Source organism: Oryctolagus cuniculus, chromosome 13 (assembly GCF_964237555.1).
Source record: "Oryctolagus cuniculus chromosome 13, mOryCun1.1, whole genome shotgun sequence".
In the NCBI taxonomy this organism is placed as follows: Eukaryota; Metazoa; Chordata; class Mammalia; order Lagomorpha; family Leporidae; genus Oryctolagus; species Oryctolagus cuniculus.
Window position 1 is genome coordinate 54,907,591 of NC_091444.1, and position 20,375 is coordinate 54,927,965.

A 20,375-nucleotide genomic window follows, 5' to 3' on the forward strand; every position below is an offset into this window, starting at 1 on the left:
AGAGACTTAAAATTTATCCCAGGGCCAGTGCTGTGGCACAGCAGGTTAAGCTGCTGCCTGCAGCACCAGCATCCCATACAGGTGCTGGTTTGAGTCCTGGCTGCTCCATTTCTGATCCATCTCCCCACTAACAGCCTGAAAAAGCAGAAGATGGTCCAAGGCCTTGGGCCCTTGCATTGATGTGGGAGACCTGGATGAAGCTCCTGGCTCCTGTTATGGCCATTTAGGGAGAGAACCAGTGGACAGATTATCTCCCTCCCTCCCTTCCCCCCTCAACCCCATCTGCCTCCCTTCTTTCCTCCCTCCCTCCCTCCCTCTCTCTAACTCTACATTTCAAATAAATAAATCAAGAAAAAAGCAACTTATCCCATATGCCATTAAATATTACACTGCTGCAATCTGGTTGGGTTGGCTGCCTGGGTTTATTCTTTGGGGCTCAAAATATTCCACTTTCACTCCCACGATTGTATTTATTCCAGAATCCCAAATCTTGTGAAAAGCTGCCTCCACTCTTCTTCGAGGTATTGCACGTCTGTGGCTTTCCTGAGTGGGTTGGCCACGCTGGCCCCTGGCCCACTCTCCTTTCTTCCCATGACACCCCTGGGCGGCTGCTTGCCCTCCCTACACTGAATCTGTAATCTGGTGAGCGAAATCACTGTGAACGCGCCTCCTTCCTTCCCAGCCTGTCAGCTCCTCGGAGGGCAGGGAGCTTGTGGGATTCCTTTTCACGCCCCCAGAGCAGCTGCAAAGGGCTTCATACTCAACCTCTCTCTGTGTCAGTCAATACCATGGGAGAGCAATGGTGGCCGCTACTGAGAGGTTAAAACATGTTCAGCCACAGGGCTCTGGGTCTCAACACACTTTCCGGAAGGCACTGTGTCCTGACCACATGTCCCCTCCAAAGTTCATGTGGAAACTGAATCCCCATCGTGGTGGAGTTTAGGAGGAGGGGCCTTCTGAGGGAACTAGCTTAGTCCTCTTTGCCCTTCTGCCTCCTGTCATGTGAGAATGGAGCAAGAAAGCTGTCATCAGAACTAGCAGTGTGCATGCCGGGTAGGGCCGCCACCCAAGATGCCGGCATCCCACATGGGCACTGGTTCTAGTCCCAGCTGCTCTGTTTCCAATCCAGCTCCCTGCTAATGGCCTGGGAAAGCAGAAGATGGCCCAAGTGCTTGGGTCCCTGCACCCACATTGAAGACCAGAAGACGCTCCTGGCTCCTGACTTTGGCCTGGCCCAGCCCCAGCCATTGCAGCCATTTGGAAAGTGAACCAGAAGACCTGGAAGACCTCTCTCTTTCTAACTTTGCTTTTTAAATAAATAAATCTTTTTTTTTTTCAAGAAGGCTTGCATCAGACATTGAATGCCAGCACCTCCAGAGCTATTGAGAAATAAATTTGTTTATATGTTACCCAGTTTGTGTTTTTTTTTAAAGGTTTATTTATTTGAAATGCAGAGTTACAGACAGAGAGGGAGAGACAGAAACAGAGATCATATATCCACTGGTTCATCCCCCAAATGGCCACAACAGCCAGGGCTGGGCCAAGCGGAAGCCAGGAGCCTGAAACTCCAACGGGGTCTCCCTTGTGGGTAGCAGGAATACAAGCACTTGGGTCATCTTTGCTGCTTTCTCAGGCACAAAAGCAGGGAATCGGAACAGAAACAGAGCAGCCAGAGGCTAAACCAACACTCTTAAGGGCAGAATCGCAGGCAGCAGCTTAACCCACTGTGCCTGTGCCACAAGGCAGGCCACTGTTTTGTGGTATTTTGTTATAGTAGCACTGTGGTGGAATGAGAAGGCCATGCTAAGATGGTTGCTGGCAAGCAAGCGTCAGTTACTCAGGAATGGCTTTGGAAACCATCTGGCAATGGAGCCTGCCTGGCAACAGGCTGTGATTGGTTAGGGCATAAACCGCCCCTTAGCTGAATTGGCTGCCTCAGCTATATAAGCTGCTGTACCAACTGAAATAAACGAGTCTATGGGCTGCTCGCCTCTGGCCCACTTTCACCCGACTCCCGGTGTCTGTGTGGTGACTCCGTGCCTCTTGTCCCCACCACGCTCCTCCTCTCAGAACAAATTCACAGCAACATAGCACAAATGAAGTAAGACAAGAATTGGTACTACAGAAACAGGGTGATGGCAATAAGGAAGGGGCTTTGGAACTGGGTCATGAGGAGAGGCAGGAAGAACTTGGAGGAGCAGGCTAGCAAGAGCCTGCATTGCTGTGAAGGCAGGGCTAAGGCTCTATGACATGGAAGGCTCAGAGACAGGCAGTGCTGTAGGGAGAGCCAGACGATGCCTGGAGATTCCCCCAAGTGCTTGGGATCAGAATGTTGGCAGCAATATGGATGGGAAATGCTCCTGAGGTGTTTGGTGGAAATGAGGTATATTTTACTGGAAACTGGAGGAAAGGCTGTCTTTGTTATAAAGTGACCAAGAACTTGGCTGAATTGTGTCTGTGTTCTACTGCTTTGTGGAAGGCAGAATTTTCCAAGTGATGAATTTGCATGTTTGGCCGGAGAATCTCTAAGCAACAGTGTTGAAGGAGCTGCAAAGTCTCCCCTCAACTACTTCTGGCAAAATTCAAGAAGAGACAAACAAATGGGGCCAGCACTGTGGCGTAGCAGGTTAAGCCACTGCCTGAGATGCCAGCATCCTGTATGGATGTCGGTTGGAGTCCCAGCTGCTCCACTTCAGATCCAGCCCCCTGCTAATGCATCTGGGAAAGCAGCAGAAGATGGCCCAAGTGCTTGGGCCCCTGTCATCCACATGGGAGACCCAGATGGAGTTCCAGGCTCCTGGTTGTGGCTTGACCCATCTGTGGCTGTTGGAGCCAGTAGATGGAAGATCCCTCCCTCCCTCCCTCCCTCCCTCCCTCCCTCCCTCCCTCTCCCTCTCCCTCTCCCTCTCCCTCTCCCTCTCCCTCTCCCTCTCCCTCTCCCTCTCACTATAACTGGCTTTCAAATAAATAAATCTTGAGAGAAAGAGAGAGACAAACAAGTTAGACAAAACTTTTAGTCAAAGGGGAAGGAGAACTTAAAGATCTGGAAAGGTCTCAGCCTGGCTAGGTTGCAAAGTCTAAAAAAGTGCATCCCAGAGAGAACATCAAGGGTGTGGCCAAGTGACCACTTGACAAGGAGACCAGTACAGAAAGAAGGAAGCCAGATGCTGCTCAACAATACCAGGGCCCTCTCATCACAGGCTGAGTGTCAAGGCCTGCGACATGGAACTATGCCCAACGTGGGGTCTCAGCATCTCCAGGACCTCAGCATTCACTGCCCTGTACTGTCTCAAGTCTCTGCTTGCTACATTTGGATAACACACTCCCTGGCCAGGTTGGCTATGGTTTAAGTGAGCCTGGCTGCAGCGCAGGCTGTAAGACTTGGCAGCACCCTTGTAATGCTAACTGGGCAATGCAGGAGCTGTGCAGGCATGATTACCTCCACTTAGATTTCAAAGGAGGCCTCAGAAGAGCCTTGGGGCCTGGGCAGAGAAGAACTCAACCGATGTGGTATAAGTAGGCAGCTCGTTTAGGTCTTTGTGAGCTGAAGTCCGTGCAAGCCTCACAGTGTAGCCACCCCTTTAACTAGCAATCAAAATGTCCTCCCAGACAGCTTCATGCATGCTAAAGCACCAGCCTCTACCTCAAAAGACAGACTGGAGACAGGAGATGGCCTTCTGCTGCAGACCTCGGCTGGGGGTGCTACTCATTTGTTCTCTCTCCATGCCTCCCCTTTTGGGTAACCCTCTGGCCCATTCATGATGGGTAGTTCTTCATGTGGGGCAGCCTACACTCACACGTGAATGCATGTTGTCTCACTGTTAAACCCTGTTCCTACTTGAGCAGCTTACAATGTCTTCACTTGGAATTCTTATCTGTGAGAAGCAAGAATCTGGAACAGAAATTACCATGCTCATGTACACGTCACTGGGGCAGGGCCAAGGCAAAGTCCCAACCAGTGTAATGCTTAATGGAGCCCTCGAGGCAGGACTGTCCCTGAGACCCCTCCCCAGAACTGCAGAGCCACCAGCATGCAACACTAGCCTGGGAGAGCCAAGAACCAAGAGAGCCAAGAGGCACAAGAACACAGCCTGTGAGAGCTGTTTTGTGGGCTGTGCCCAGAAGGCAGGACATGGAGGCAAAGTTTACCCTCAAGCCCAAGATTCAAGGTCATTTGTCTTCTTGGGCTTTGGACTTACCTGGGACCAGTTTCTTCTTTCCTATGTTTCCCCTTGGAATGAGAATGTTCATTCTATGCCTGCTCCACTGTTGACTTTTAGGAGCATGCAACTGGTTTGATTTCATAGGCTCACGACTACAGACTAACTTGTCTCAGGATGAATTGTACTCTGAGTCTCCCCCAAATCTGATTTAGGTGAGACTCTGGACTTCAGACTTTTGAGTTGGTGCTGGAAAGAGTTAACTTCTGGAGCCATTGGGATGGAAAGACTGTATTTTGCATGTGACAAGGACATAACTAGGGAAGCCAGGGTGGAATGCCATGGTCTGAATGCCTCCCAAAATTTTTATGTTAAAACTGTATTTCCTTTATGGGAGCATTTTGGGGAACTGATTAAGTCTCTGTCTGCATTTGTGGATTAGTGCTTATAGTAGCATTGGCGGGAATTAGCTCGGGTCTTTTTTAGTTTCCAGCCTTTTTCTCCAGTTGAAACCAAGCCCATTCCCAATGGCTTTAATGCAGACTTTCTTAGGCCCAGTATTTCTCCTTCTGCGTACAGCTCCCATCTTCACTGTGGTGATTACAAGTCAACTCATTATGAAAGACCAGTCACTAAATCAAGGGAGTAAAGGGTCAGGTTGGTGGACTCCAAACTGCAGGATCAGAATTCATTATGGGGTGGGCGTTGTGACGCACCAGGTTAAGCTGCCACTTGCTGCACTAGCAATCCTTACCAGCATGCCAGTTTGAGTCCTGGCTGTTCTGCTTCTGATCCAGCTTCCTGCTAACGTGCCTGACAAAGAAGCAGAGGATGGCCCAGGTCCATGGGTCCCTGCCTTCCATGTGGGAGACACAGATGGAGTTCCTGGCTCTTGGCTTCAGCCTGGCTTAGCCCCAGCCATTGCAGCCATTTGGGGAGTGAACCAGTGGTAAGATCTTTCTTTTCCTCTTTCCTCCTCCTTTTCTGTAACTCTTTCAAATAGATAGATAAATGAATAAATCTTTTAAGAAATCCATGCAATTGGGCCAGCGCTGTGGCACAGCGGGTTAAAGCACTGGCATATAGTGCCGGCATCCCACATGAGCGCCAATTCTAGTCCAGGCTGCTTCTCTTCCCATCCAGCTCTCTGCTATGGCCTGGGAAAGCAGTGGAAGATGGCCCAAGTGCTTCAGCCCCGCACCCATGTGGGAGACCCAGAAGAAGCTCCTGGCTTCAGATCGGCGCAGCTCTGGCCATTGCAGCCACCTGGGGAGTGAACCAGCGGATGGAAGACTCTGCCTCTACCTCTCTCTGTACCTCTTTCAAATAAATAAAATAAATCTTTTTTAAAAAATCCATGCAATTATAAGGCTGAAGTGAATCCCAAGATAACCAGGCCAGCAGCCTGTGCAGCACATTTCAGTGTCCCGGCAGCAGCCTGGCCAAATGGCCGTTCAGGCTCTCTCTCCAACACACTCCTAATGCACCCATGTAGAAAGCCAGTATTATGGTGTCCACTGATAGCATGGGGTGCGCTCAGAGGTCATGGACACCTTGCCATATTGTTCCCCAGCCCTGGCTGGCAGAATTTGGATCCTGCCTTAGCCCAAGCTCTTCAATTTTCTGCTAATTCTGTGAACTTCTCTACAATGTTACAATGAAATCCCCCTTCTGCTTCAGATTTGAGCTGATTTCTGTTAACTGGAGGGGACAAGAAGTTTTTTTAAACTAAATGGGGCTGTTGGCAGCTGCAGTAGGGACTGGCCTCTCTGCATATCAGCTACCTGCATGGACTATTGGTCACTGGTGACTGGGTTCCTGCCCTAGGACTCTAGGGCACAGCTGGGATTTTTGTCACCATGGAGCCAAGATGACTGCTGGACATACGGGGCACACCCTGTACAGAAGCAGCAATGGAACAAAATATGTACTAATCTTTCCACAAATATTCTCTGTGGTCTAATATGCATAATTTATTGTAATACTATTTTTCCCATATGCTCCGAGCAAATGACTTGGGCATATTTCCAACCTTCCTCTTGTTACAGAGTATTTCAGGCATCTAATACAATGTAGAGGATAATACTGCCAACACACTGACCAAACTTACAAAAAAAAAATTATTTATGTTCTCTGGGTATCTCTCCCTAATTGAGTATCTACCACTAGTAATCACTATTCTGAATTGGGTCTATTATTCCTACAAGTCTTTATACCTTTTCAAGCATATTTCAAGCATTATATATTTCCAAGTAACACAGAGAATTATCTTTACTATTTAAACCTATTTGTGATGGAAGCCGGCACCACGGCTCCCTAGGCTAATCCTCTGCCTGCAGTGCCGGCACACCGGGTTCTAGTCCTGGTCGGGGCACTGAATTTTGTCCTGGTTGCTCCTCTTCCAGTCCAGCTCTCTGCTGTGGCCCGGGAGTGCAGTGGAGGATGGCCCAAGTGCTTGGGCCCTGCACTCTATGGGAGACCAGGAGGAAGCACCTGGCTCCTGGCTTCAGATTGGCGCAGTACGCCGGCCGTAGCGGCCATTTCGGGGGTGAAGCAACAGAAGGAAGACCTTTCTCTCTCTCTCTCTCCCCCCCACTAACTCTGCCTGTCAAAAAAAAAAAAAAAAAAAAAAAAAAAACCACAAAAAAAAACACAAAAACTATTTGTGATGGTGTAACACATATGCTCCTGAACGGTTTTCCTATACAGTTTAATGCTGATGATGCTCCACTGTGTATATGCACCTCTATTTATCCTTTCTCTTGCTTATGGGCAGTTATTTCCAACATTTTGTTACTTTGTGCAATGACATTACAAACATGTCTCTTGCACAAGAATTTCTCTAGGGTATATACTTGGACTAAAGTTAGCTGGTGTAGATTACACACATCTCACTTTTACTCCTTTTTAAAAAATACAGGATGAGAGGTAGGTGTTTGGTGTAGTAGTTAAGACATTGCTTGGGACACCTGCATCGTAGATCAAAGTGCCAGGGTTAAAATACTAGATCCGGGGCCAGCACTGTGGCGTAGCAGGTAAAGCTGCTGCCTGCAGTGCCATAATCCCATTTGGGCACTGGTTCAAGTCCTGGCTGCTCCACTTCCAATCTAGCTCTCTGCTATGGCCTGGGAAAGCAGTAGAAGATGGCCCAAATGCTTGGGCCTCTGCACCCATGTGGGAGACCCAGAAGAAACTCCGGGCTTCGGGTCAGCGTAGCTCCAGCTGTTGAGGCCATTTGGGAGTGAACCAGCTGATGGAAGACCTCTCCCTCCCTCCCTCTCTCTCGTTCTCGCTCTCTCTCCCTCTTTGTAACTCTGCCTTTCAAATAAAATAAAGCTTTAAAAAAAATCCTAGATCTGGCCGGCGCCGCAGCTCAATAGGCTAATCCTCTGCCTGAGGCGCCGGCACACCGGGTTCTAGTCCTGGTCAGGGCGCCGGATTCGGTCCCAGTTGCCCCTCTTCCAGTCCAGCTCTCTGCTGTGGCCCAGGAGTGCAGTGGAGGATGGCCCAAGTGCTTGGGCCCTGCACCCCATGGGAGACCAGGAGAAGCACCTGGTTCCTGGCTTCGGATCAGCGTGGTGCGCCGGCCGCAGCACGCTGGCCGCGGTGGCCACTGGATGGTAAACCAATGGCAAAAAGGAAGCCCTTTCTCTCTCTCTCTCTCACTGTCCACTCTGCCTGTAAAAAAAAGAAACAAAAAGAAAAAAAATCCTAGATCTGCCCTCTTTTCCAGCTTCCTGATAATGCACAGACTGGGAGGCAGCAGTTGATGGTTCAAATAGCCATCATGCCGGAGACCCAGATGAAGGGCCTGGCTTCTGGCTCCAGCTCTGGCTGTTATGGGGCATTTGGCTAATAAACCAGCAGATGCGAGCTGTCTGTCACCTCTCTCTCTCTCTCTTTCTCTGCCTCTCGAATACATATTTTTAAGAAACTTAATGAAGTAAATCCCCAGCAGTCAGCAGGCGGTGATGAGGCTGGCTGCTTCCCAGCTGAAGAGTGCCTCCTGCAGAGTGAGGCTGAATCAACACGTCTCCTCTGTGTAAACAGCACGTACCTGGGCTACAGGACAAGCCGCCTGCCGCAGGAATTAGAGAATCCTCCCCTCCTGTGGAGGAGGAGCAGGCAGAGCGCTGGTTGTGCAGATGTCAGGGAAACAACTAGAGGAAGATTTTTCAGAGGAGAGGAGCCAGGAGACCTGCTTTTGTCCCACACCTATTTTCACTGACGGGCATGGCTTTGAGCAAGTCTCTGCCTCTCTGCGTTTCTGTCTTCCCTTTATAATAGTTTGTCATCTTGCCACACAATGATTAGAATCAAGTAAAATGCTTCAGTTGGGAAAAAAGCCCATAAGGCAACTTAAAGTCACAGCAGCATATTAGATATTGTCACCTGCCTTTTCTGAGATTAACAATTTAATGGTTTGATTCTGAAAGGAAAAAAACAGTAATGCAGTTTTCACTCTGGATTAGAAGAATGTACAAGACCCCATGACTACTCAAAGACAACTGTTTTCACAAGAGGAAGTGAAACTGACATGGCAGGTTGTCTTGACACTGATCCTGTCAATCACTTGCTACGCACATCAGAAGGCCTCTCTAAGGTGGTTTTTCACACTTTGCACACAGCTGATTTGTGTTTCTCAAGCATGCCATGCATCAAAGAGAATATTTTCACAGGAGTGAACGAAACAAGCGAGCATGCATTAAATATGCCTAAAAACTACCAGGATGTTTTCTAGGAATAGACGTAGAGTTTGACATGGGTTTCTCTTTGAGGTACTGACACATGCTGCTGGTCCTTGGGATGTAACTGTTCAGAGCAACTTGTTCCTAAGTAGTCGAGGTGGCAGTGGTGAAGGGTAGGACAGGAATGGAGGCCAGTGGGGATCAACTCCACCTTTTCATGACAGCTAAACAAGCCACAGCCGACCTCTGACCTCTGAAGCTCCTCCCGTGCAGAGTGGCAGCACTCTGAGCAAGGCAGTCTGCCAGGGGACTGGCTCTGGTTATTCCTCCTTTTCAACCAGATAGGCAAAATCTAACCAGGATAAGGTGTTAAAACCACAGAAAAAATGGACACATGGTCCAGCTCACCAACAAAGTCTTGACAAGCAATAGGGAAAGATAAAAAAACAGCACCCAGGGGCCGGTGCTGTGGTGTAGTGGGTAAAGCCTCCGCCTGCAGTGTTGGCATCCCATATGGGCACTGGTTCATGTCTCAGCTGCTCCACTTCCAATCCAGCTCTCTGCTATGGCCTGGGAAAGCAGTAGAAGATGGCCCAAGTGCTTGGGCCCCTGCACCCACATGGGAGACCTGGAAGAAGCTCCTAGGTCCTGGCCACTGCCGCCATCACCATCGCCATCACCATCACCATTTGCTGGAACAGAACTCGGTCAGGAAAGCTCTCGCCTTTCGCCTGCTCGACCCCAGCCCTTTCACTTGGCTAACTCCCAAAACCTCCTTTTGGAAGTGCACCCTGACCTCTGGGCTGAGTTTGCTGTCCTGCTGTGTTCTTTATCCTCTGTTACAGTCAAGTGTCTTTGTCTTAGGCAGTTTTGTGCTGCCTTAACAGAATACCTGAGACTGGGTAATCTAAGGACAGAAATGCACTTCTCAGAGTTCTGGAGGCTGGGAATCCAAGATCCAGGTGTTGGCATCTGTTTTGTTGTTTTTGTTTCTGTTTTCCAAAGAAACCTTTTATTTAATGAGTACAAATTTCATAAGTACATCTTTAGGAATATAGTGATTCTTCCCACCATACCCATCTTCCCATCTCTACCCCACTTCCTCCTCCCTCTCTCATTCCCAGTCCCATTCTCCATTAATATTCATTTTCAATTAACTTATACACAGACCAACTCTATATTAAGTAAAGATTTCAAAAATTTGCAAACATACACACCAAAAAAACCCTGAGAACAAGTTTTACAGTTAACTCTTATAATACAACTCATTGAGGACAGAGGTCCTGCATGGGGATTAAGTGCACAGTGACTCCTGTTAATTTAACAATTAACACTCTCATGTATGACATCAGTGATCACCTGAGGCTCTTGACATGAGCTGCCAAGGCTATGGAAGCCTTTTGAGTCCACAATCTCTGTCAGTATTTAGACAAGGCCATAAGCAAAATGGAAGTTCACTCCTCCCCTCAGAGAAAATTACATCATTCTTTGATGACCACTTTTTTTCCTGGGGTCTCTCTCACAGAGTTCTTTCATGTAGAACATTTTTTGCCACAGTGTCTTGGATTTCCATGCCTGAAATGCTCTCACGGGCTTTTCAGCCAGACCAGAATGCCTTAAGGGCTGATTCTGAGATCAGAGTGCTGTTTAAAGTGATTGTCTGTAAGTCCAGTGTGTGGACTCTGGCATCTCCTTTCTTTTCTTTTTTAAAATTTATTTATTTGTTTGAAATTCAGAGTTACACATACAGAAGAGAAGTAAAGAGATAGAGAAAGGGAGGGAGGGAGGGAGGGAGGGAAGGAGAGAGGGAGGGAGAGGGGGTCCTCCATCCGATGGTTCACTCCCCAGTTGGCCTCAACAGCCGGAGATGCACTGATCAAAAGCCAGGAGCCAGGAGCCAGGAGCCTCCTCCGGGTTTCCCATGTGGGTCAGGGACCCAAGGACTTGGGCCATCCTCTACTGCTTTCCCAGGCCAAAGCAGAGAGCTAGATCGGAAGCGGAGCAGCTGGAACTAGAACCAGCACCCATATGAGATGCCGGCACTTCAGGCCAGGGCGTTAACCCGCTGCGCCACAGAGCCAGCCCCAAGACCCAAATGGCATCTGTTTTCTAGTGAGGCCCTTCTTGCTGCAATCATGCCTGAGGTCTCTGACTCAGACTCCTGGGGCTACCTGCTGGAGGGCTAGCATGGGCCAATCCTCCTGGTGGACCAGTGTGCACTGTCTCTTTTTCAATTCTTAAAGTTTTACTCATCTATTTTTATTTATTTGAAAGAGACAGAGACACAGAGAGAGATTGATCCCCTTCATCTGCTGGTTCACTCCTCAAAAGTCTTCAACAGGGCCTGGAGCTGTGGCACAGTGGGTTAAAGCTCCGGCCTGCAGTTATGGCATCTCTCCCGGCATCCCATATGGGTGCCAGTTTGTGCCCTGGCTGTTCTACTTCTGATCCAGCTCCCTGATAATGTGCCTAGGAGAGCAGTGATTGGGCCCCTGCAACTCACATGGGAGATCTTGAAGAAGCTCCTGGCTTTGGCTTGGCCCAGCCATGGTCACTGCAGCCATTTGGGGAGTGAACCAGCAGATGAAGACCCCTCTCTGTCTCTACTCTCTCTGTAACTCTACCTTTCAAATAAATAAAATAAATCTTAATTTAAAACAGTCTTCAACAGTCAAGGCCAGGCCAGGCTGAAGCCAGGATCCTTGAATTCCAACAGGGTCTCTCCTGTGGGTTTCAGGGACCTAAGCACTTGAACCACCACCTACTGCCTCTCAGGGTGTACACTAGTAGCAAGCTAGATTGAAAACAGAACAGGGAATCAAACCCAGGCACTCCAACATGGGATGTGGGCTTCCCAGGTGTGTATCTTAACTTCTGTGCCAAATTTCCACTTCCCCTCTTCTTAAAAAATATTTTAAAAATTTATTTGAGAGGAAGAGGCACAGAGATGGAGCTCCCACTTGATGCTTCACTCTTGCAATAGCCAGGGCTGAGCCAGGCTGACGCCAGGGTGGCAGGGACCCAAGTACTTGAGCCATCACTTGCTGCCTCCCAGGCTGTACACCAGCAGGAAGCTGAAATCAGAAGCAGCTCTCGGACTCAAGCACAGGCACTCCGACACGGAACGCTGGCATCTCAAGCAGCATCCTAACCTCTGTACCAAATGCTCACCCCTTTCCCTCTCTTTGGACAGGAGTCATGGGGCCCATCAGCTTCAGTGTCTGGGTAGGGCATCCACAAAACAAGCAGGCTCTGAAGAGGTCCATCTCTCTCCTGCTTTGCCAATAGAGTCTCTGGGTTGTACTCAGTGATATGACCAAATGTTCCCTCTGCTTAGTGGAGCCTTGTATCCTAGGGGTAGGGAGGTGGAAAATGAAAACCTAGTCTTTATCAGGAAGGCTGCTGGGCATAACAGCATCTGAGACCCTCCATCATTTTCACCAGTTCCAAGTGTACCAGGCGAGTTCATCGGGGAGGTCACCTTAGTCTCAGATGGACACAGTAAGCCCTCCCATGAGCTGCCTATTTAACATGTGCAGTGGCCTTTCCATGGCACTCCCTGTCTCCCTTTGCTGATTTCTCTGCCGTGCACTTATTAACATGTTCAGATGTTTAAGGACTAGTTTACTTATTCAAATCACTTTTGACCTTCTGACTTACCATGGGCCTGCCTCCTCTACTCAAATGTAAATTCTGCGAAGACTTCCTCCTCTGTACCTGCTTTCCATTCTTTGCTGTACTCATAGGACTTAGAAGGTACAGTGAGGAGAAGCAACAGCACAGAGAGAGCAACTGTGAGGAGAAAGAGAAAAGCAGACTCCAAGGTGCACGTCACAGCGAGCCATGGAGGGCTCTGGGGGAAGCCAGGGCAGGGACAGCGCAGGCTTGCCTGGGCTCTGGGCCTCTCTGCAGATGTCTCAGCTGAGCTGCCAGGGTTTTTACTTTAAAGCACAGCCAGTGCCCAACCTCCGGGTTACCAGAGCTTGGGAGTGGAGAAAAAAGGTGGCCAGGAGGATTGAGTAAAACAGAAATGAAACCCCCCTGCCTTGGCTACAGACTGTGACAGATGCCCCGACGTCGTCGACACTCAGCAACAGACTGGTGCTAGCAGTGTCAGGTCAGATCTTTAAGCATTAGGGAACAAAGGAATCATAAACAACAGGCGAAACTGCAACTGCCTGAATCCAGAAGGAATGAGTCACCCAGGCCAGTGTGGTGCCGGCGGGTCTGCTGTAGTATCGCAGGCTGGCGGGATGAGCAGCTGAAGGAATGGTGTGCAGCAGTGGTCCCTAGTAAGGAATGCGACACATGAAGGCCTGTGGTACACAGAGAGACTGCGCATTTCACACAGTGATTTCTGTTCTGCCCCCAGCTTCACATCTGTGCCTTGAAGCATGGGCTTCCCTGCCTTACAATCTCATCTGCTTTGCCAGGGGACCAGCAACTCCCTCTTCTACTGATGCTCAGCTCTGGGTCACACCCCCGCAGATGTCACCTCCTAACTTGGCAGGTCCTGTGCCCTTCCTCCACTTGCCCAACTCCATTCATGAAACCGGTAGTGCCAACTGCAGCTAGGGGTGGAGCATCCTTGGGACTAGTGCTGCAGCCTCCCCTGCCCCTCCCCATCCCCTGCCTGACGGGCATCCCAGCCAGAGGGCCAGGGCCAAGGCCAGGGACTGCTAAATGCTGCTTCTGCTTCATGACTGCCCTGGGTCTCCCAATTCCCATACAACAGGCTCTGTCATGTGTCATTCAAGAGGCTGTAGACTCTGGCTCCCATCATCCTTGTTTACTCACTGCTGAGTATTTTCACATCTCCAAGTCTGGGCACATGCTGGTCCCTCTGCTTGGAAGGCCCCTGCTCATGTGTGTGGCTTGAAAAGGCCTGTTAAGGTTACAGCTACAGACAGACCTGCTCCCAGGAAGAATCAATGTTCCCCCGAGCTCCGCACACTGAGAAAGTCCCAGTGCGGGACAGGTGAGCTCTTCTCGCACCTGGATTCCCCTTTACATTACGAGTTCTCTGGAGGGTACTCCTGTTTCACATGCATCTCCCCATCACCAGCACCTAAACTATTTGGTGCAAAGAGTGTAGGTGCTCATCACATTGCAGACGATTACACATCTTACAACCATATGGTTTACACACACTCTTTTAGGAACACAACTTCACTGCAGCAATATGCATGTACTGAAGAAGCCCTCCTACAGCATCCAGAGATTAAGGTGAATGAGGTTTCGGGGTGGGCACTGTGGGCAGTGCACTAAGCTGCCACTCAGGACACCCACACCCCATAATGGAGTGCCTGGTCCAGGGGCCAGCTACTCCAATTCCGTTTAGCTTCCTCTTCATGTGCCTGGGAGATAGCAGATAATGGTTCAAGTAGTTGGGTCTCTGCTATCCACACGTGAGATCCAGATTAGATCCAGATTGAGTTCCTGGCTCCTGGCTTTGGCCTCACTTCATCCCAGCTATTGCAGGTATTTGGGGAGTGAACCAAGGAATGGGAAAAAAAATATGGAAAAAAAATCTCTCCCTCGCTGTCACTCTACTTTTCAAATAAATACATAAATCTTTACTTTAACAAATATGAATGAGGTTGGAACAGTAATACACAGGACAATACTCAAGAAAGGGCAACAACCTCAAGAGCCATGGTGAGGACTAGAACACCCTGTGACAGCAAATCCCTTGACTCAATTTGCTTAATAAAAATGTCCCAGAGTCCAAGCCAGTAATCAGTGTCATGCGGGGCATGACCAACCTGTCCACCATCTCTGTTCTGGCCGCTCCAGCAATGCCCAGAGCTCGAGCCTGAGTCTGGCTAGGCCACGGTGGGGGAGAAGGCAGGAAAGCCTGCCCCCAGCCTTCAGAAACAGCTCTGTTCCCTGCTTTGCTTCCCACACCCCTCTCAATGTCTCCTTGCTCTTGCCTGCCTGTTTTCTAGTCCCCTTTCTCCTACCTGGACCTTAATTCTTGGTAGAAGTCTCTCTATTTGACATAGGTATGTGACAGGATACTAGAAGCAGTAAAAAACAGGGCTGGGATGATGGGTTTTTCATGCTAACACCTTTCAAAGTAGTTGTAGAGGGCCCAAATAAGGGTTTTTGGAAGAATTTAACATTTTCCCTCCCTATTCCTATTGATGGCTGTCCCTTCCTGTGGAGGTGACTGTGAGAGGGGAGTAGAGAAGGCCTCACAGCCACACAGGAGACCCGAGCGAGCACCAGGAGGAGTAGCAGGAAGCTACGAGAGCAGGCTCTTCCTCCACACTGGGCCTGTCTGCTGGGGGAGAAATGGCACCCAGACCCCCGAGGAGGACCTAAAGCATTTCTCCTGTTTCTGGGGGGCCTTGCCACAGTCTCACAGGGATGTCACACCAGAGGGGTCAACCTGGCCATCCACAGCAGCACGGGATGCGCCAGGCTACAGAGAGCCAATCTGGCCATCCAGGAAGAAGTTGTGGGAGGGATCTAAGAAAAAGGGGAACACACCCTACCTCTGGGGGGAGAAGCACCTGTCCAGTCCCTGGGGGCGGGCCGCTGCACGGTTATGCACTTTCTTCTCTTCCACGCCTCTCAGCCACTTTCACCTGCCATTTGCACATGGCTGTTCCTTGGTTCGTTAAAAAAGTCCCCACCACCCACCTAAACCGCTGCCACGACACTCCCAGAGAGGACACCAGTCGTCACCACGCTCCTTTCTGTCTCAGAATAGCAGCTCTGCAGGTAGCATGTGAGAATTAGGGAGGATCACGCATAGGCTGCAGCAGCCTACCGCCGGCACTAACAAGGCCTTCCTGTCCCTCGCTGAACCTGGGCTCCCGGCCCTGTCTGCTCCTCTTAGACGGGCCCCTGGTGACTCACTGGCTGGTACCCATGACCCTCAGGGCTACAGCAATCAATGGCTTCTCCGCAGCTGCACAGAGGTCCTCACTTCTCTTGGGCACCCAGGACCCATTCCAAATAAGCACCAGGTCTTCAAAGCCCCTGCCCATCTGCATGAGCCCTGCCTGTTCGAGTTCCAGCAGCAAAGCGGAGTGCGCTCCAGCTACCATTTGACCTAACAAAAGCTCCTTGGCAATTAAAGTAATTCGGAATGCTCCAGCCAGCTTACTGAACTGATCTCTTTTTAAGTACCCATAGTTTTCTCTGCAGTCATTTTTCTTTCAGCCGCTTTCCTTGCCCCTATTTCCTTCTCTACATGGAAACTGCATTTGTCTTTTCACTTCTGATCATTTATTTAAGACCTCTGCCTTATTTTTCAGAGGAGTTTAGCCAGCTACTTACAGCCTTGCCAGTAGTATTATCCTGTATTTGATTGCTTCATTTTTCTTCTCAAATACATATTTAGCTTCTCTGACTTTCATTTAAAATACACTTGTTAGTTAGTCATCATTGATGGGATATGTCTGCAGTATTCTTGGTGTATTAAAGAAGTTAAATTTTGGTTTCTGGCCCAAGAAAACTGAAAAAGTCATTTCTCTTCCTGAATAGTAAAAACCTCGATACCTGAATCCATCTAGAGTTAATAAAAATACCCAATAAAAGGGAAATCAGAAACACTAGACAGTAGTGCATGCTCATTAAGGTGTCCTGAGAACAAAAAACAGATGTTGTTTCAAAAATAAATGAAAAGGGTAATCTTCTGATACTCATTATCAATTATTCTCCCCTCTGGAAGAGGGACAAAAACAGGACAAACAGCAAAATGTGACAGTGAGATGTGGCCAGAAATACATACGAATCTGGAGGTTCTGGACTTGCATCGCCTTAGCCATCTGGCTGCCTCCCCCTGTAAGTGGTAGCTGTGTGGTAAGTGTGACTGTGTACTGCATTACACACAATCATTGCTCAAGTCCCAAGTGCTCCTGTCCTCCTAGGGTAAGTACGGCACCTGCCTTCCCTGGGATCCAGGGCTAGTGTTCCCATCTGATGTTCCCCCATTTCAAAGAATGCATTCAGACTTGAGGGACTGGAGGATTTGTCAGCTTTACTTGAAAACTCTAAAAGGCGGGCAGGTGCTGCTGTGGCCCAGCAGGTTAGGCAGCTGCTCGAATTCCATATGAATTATGGTTTGAGCCCCAGCTGCTGTGCTTTCAATCAAGCTCCCTGCCAGTGTGCCTGGGAAAGCAGAAGACAGCCCAAGTACTCGGGCCCCTGCAGCCATGTGGGAGACCCAGATGCAGTTCTGGGCTCCTGGCTGTTGCCACCATTTGGGGGAGTGAACTAACAGATGGAAGATCTCTTTGTTTCCCTCTCTGTTATTCTGCCTTTAAAATCAATCAATCAATCAATCTTAAAAAAAAAAAAAAAACCTGTAAGAAGGATATGGGGGCTGGTGCCGCGGCTCACTAGGCTAATCCTCTACCTGCGGCGCCGGCACACCGGGTTCTAGTCCCAGTCAGGGCACCGGATTCTGTCCCGGTTGCCCCCTTCCAGCTCTCTGCTGTGGCCCGGGAGTGCAGTGGAGGATGACCCAAGTGCTTGGGCCCTGCACCCCATGGGAGACCAGGAGAAGCTCCTGGCTTCAGATCGGCGCAGCGCTGGCTGTGGCGGCCATTTGGGGGGTGAACCAACGGAAGGAAGACCTTTCTCTCTGTCTCTCTCACTGTCCACTCTGCCTGTCAAAAAACAAAAACAAAAAAAAAAAAAAAACAAAAAAAAAAAAACAAGGCTACGGGAAAAGCCCTTCTCTATATCTTTCTCTATATCTGCATGAGAAATGGGAACGGCAATCCTCCTCTCCCCCACTCCACCCTACTGGCAAAGGTCCTTTTGCAGTGCTGTTGCTCTCCAGCCAGCCATCCCCACAGGCTGCCTCTGGGCAATTTCATTTTAAGGAGGATGAGGAATGGGGTTGCAGCTGTGAGTGGGTGAAGGGGTCACAGGAAGTCCATTGTCCTAAACACGCCTAACAACCCCGTGGTGAGGCTACTCATTAACTAGCAGAGCCTCACAATAAAACCCAGCATTTACATGGACACCTACCATTTATCAAGTGGCACAGCCATCTCTTATCACGCCTGATAATTGCTCAAGGCCCAGCCTTCAAAAACAATGCACCCTCTATGCGTGTGGTGTCTTGTTTCTCAGTTACAGCCTCAATTGTTCCCACAGCAGCCACTGCAGGGGATGAGGCTGGATCAGAGGGTGGCATGCCTCCCTTCCCCCACCCCATGCAAAAACCGGGAGCCAAGAAGCCAGCCCAAGAGCGGGGTCCCCAGGCTGCAGCCTTGAGGTTTTCCTGTCCCACTGTGGGAAGCATCACACCTCGCTCATGAGCAGTTGACAGGACACGTTTTAATGGGGAACACTGGTGTAGCCTAGGAGGTCTTTGGCTCTGGTCGAGATGCGGCGGCCGTGTGCCAGGCCACAGAAAGAGAGGGCAGCCATGAGAGCTGGAGAGGTGGCCACCATCCCCTTTATCACTTGATCAACTTCAACATTTTGACACCTTAGCCCAAAATCCACGAAAAGGAGTAAATCCTTCTACGGGAAGGAGTCTTTTCCAGCCACACCTGTCATTTTCTCTCTCCTCTTGTTAGCTCCGAGGCTATTAAAAAATTGAACCAAAGCTCCCCAGTGCTGCTGCGTAGGCGCTAAGAGTGCACAACACATTTCAGCACCAGCCTTGGGGACAGACGCCATAAGGAAGGAGGGTTGGGGCGGGGGGGGGGGGGCGGGGGGGACAAAAACAAAAGCCTCGCTCTGTCTCCAGCCACCGCCAGAACCGCGTCCCGGGCTGCTGGGGAATCCGGAGGGCCCCGAAGGCACTCGCCAAAAAGATCTGCCCAATAAAACGGCCAACAAGCCCCTCCAGCGCCTTCGCGGAGGTCCTCCGCACCGGGGATGTCCCTGCGGGCAAACCGCAAACGCTCTGCAACCTATATAAGAAGAAGGGGGTCTCCCAGGAGCCTCCTCCAGCCCGAGCGAGGGGACGACCCGACCCCCGGGAGGTCCCTCAATGTGCGGGCAGGCGGGGAAGACCTGCTCTCGGGCTCCTCAAAGACTCGCCAGGAGGGTCCGGGGTTGGGAGCACCCGCACCTGGCGGCGCCAGAGTCCACCTGTGCGGCACCACGGAGGCCCGGCTCGCGGCCAGAAAACCACAGGTCTTTGTGTCGCGTGCGGCCACGGGCAGCTTTAGGACGACACAAGCGCCAAAACCCTTCCTCCAGTTCCAAAGACTTTTCCCGCGCGAGTTTCCCTTTTGTTCCCGGCCTGCCAAGCCCAAGAGAACGAGGGCTTGGGCAGTTCCCCGCGGTGCGCAAGGCGCCCACTTACCAGGAGCGGGGCGCGCGCGCCGAGGGCGCAGCTCACACGCGGGGCTCCTCTCCGGCCGGGGGCAAGCAGGCGGCGGGAACGCCGAGCGGCATCGCACCTCATCCGGCCGCGGGGCTCGGTGGCGAGCCGCGGCGCCTTCGGGCTCGCGGGGGAAACGCACGCCTCGCACCCTCGCCGCCCGTGGGGTCTCCGGGCCTCGTCACCGGCCCCGCCCCACGCCCCTCGCCGGGCAGGGCAAAGATGTCGCGAGGCCGGGGGTGGGCGCAGGTGGCCGACCCCGCCCTCCGGCCGGCTGGGGAGTAGGCGCCCGGACGCTGGACACTTCGCCTGCTCGGCCCCCTGCGCCGCGTCAGGCCCGGACGCGCTCCACCGCGGGCGACCCACTGCCCTCGCCTCCTTCGCCCCGCGTTGGTCGCGCCCACTCCGCAGCAGGGTCTCGCCCAGCGCCCGGGAGGGGCCGGGAAATCCCGCCCGCCGCCGCCGACGTCATTGGTGCGTCACGGGGCTCCCGCGCCGGGGCTCCGCGCGCTCCGCGCCCCCCGCCCTGCCTGGTGCGCGCGTCGCCCAGGGACCACGGAGGTGGGGCTGCGGCTGGGGGTAAGGAGACCACGGTCCTCTCGGGCTCCCGCGCCCTCAGAGCCAAGTACGGCGGGGCGCGGCGGATCCCCACCGTCGCCCTCGGAATTCCTCAGCTAGCGCGCCCCGCAGGTGCAGGAGAGTGGAGCAGCGCACTCATCCCTGTCAAATCCCGCGCTGACGTCGCTTGGCCGCGGGGAGGGAGGGCCGCACCAGCCCCCGCTGTGGGCGCGGGAGCGAGGTCGGCTCAGCCGAGGCAGGGCAGGGCCGCGGTGTGTGGTCGCCGGCGCGCGCCGTCCGATCCCCGCGGGGCGTGGACACCGGCTCCCTGGGGGAGTCCATGGCGACCCCCGGCTGCAGGTAGCGGCTGCCCGCCGGGGACCTCGGCCCTTGGGAACTGGAAGCGTTTTGTGATGGACGTGTTTGAAACCTCTCGATTTTCACAGACCCTTGCGTGTAGGGGAAGACAAGCCCCGTTTGTTTTCTAACTCTTGATAAGGCAATATGAAATCTTCAGAATAGAGGAGCGGTTGAAAACAGCACCACCACCTTTCAAGCAGGCTGTATGGCCAGTTTCTCTTAAATTTCGTTTTTATTAAAACAGCAGATCCTGACTGACATGTAGGGAATGCAGCTTGAGAACTCGCGTGCCTCGCTCACACGCGC

The 20,375-nt window shown here is 51.4% G+C and overlaps 1 protein-coding gene across 1 annotated transcript in view; it reads right to left on the reverse strand.

Moving 5' to 3' along the window:
• Positions 1 to 19,837, reverse strand: part of GNG4 (G protein subunit gamma 4) — a 73,558-nt gene extending 53,721 nt beyond the window's left edge. The window contains exon 1 of the mRNA XM_008268237.4: positions 19,134 to 19,837. The gene's annotated coding sequence lies outside the window, so the exon portion shown is untranslated. The remainder of the gene's footprint in view (positions 1 to 19,133) is intronic.
• Between the last annotated feature and the right edge of the window lie 538 nt (positions 19,838 to 20,375).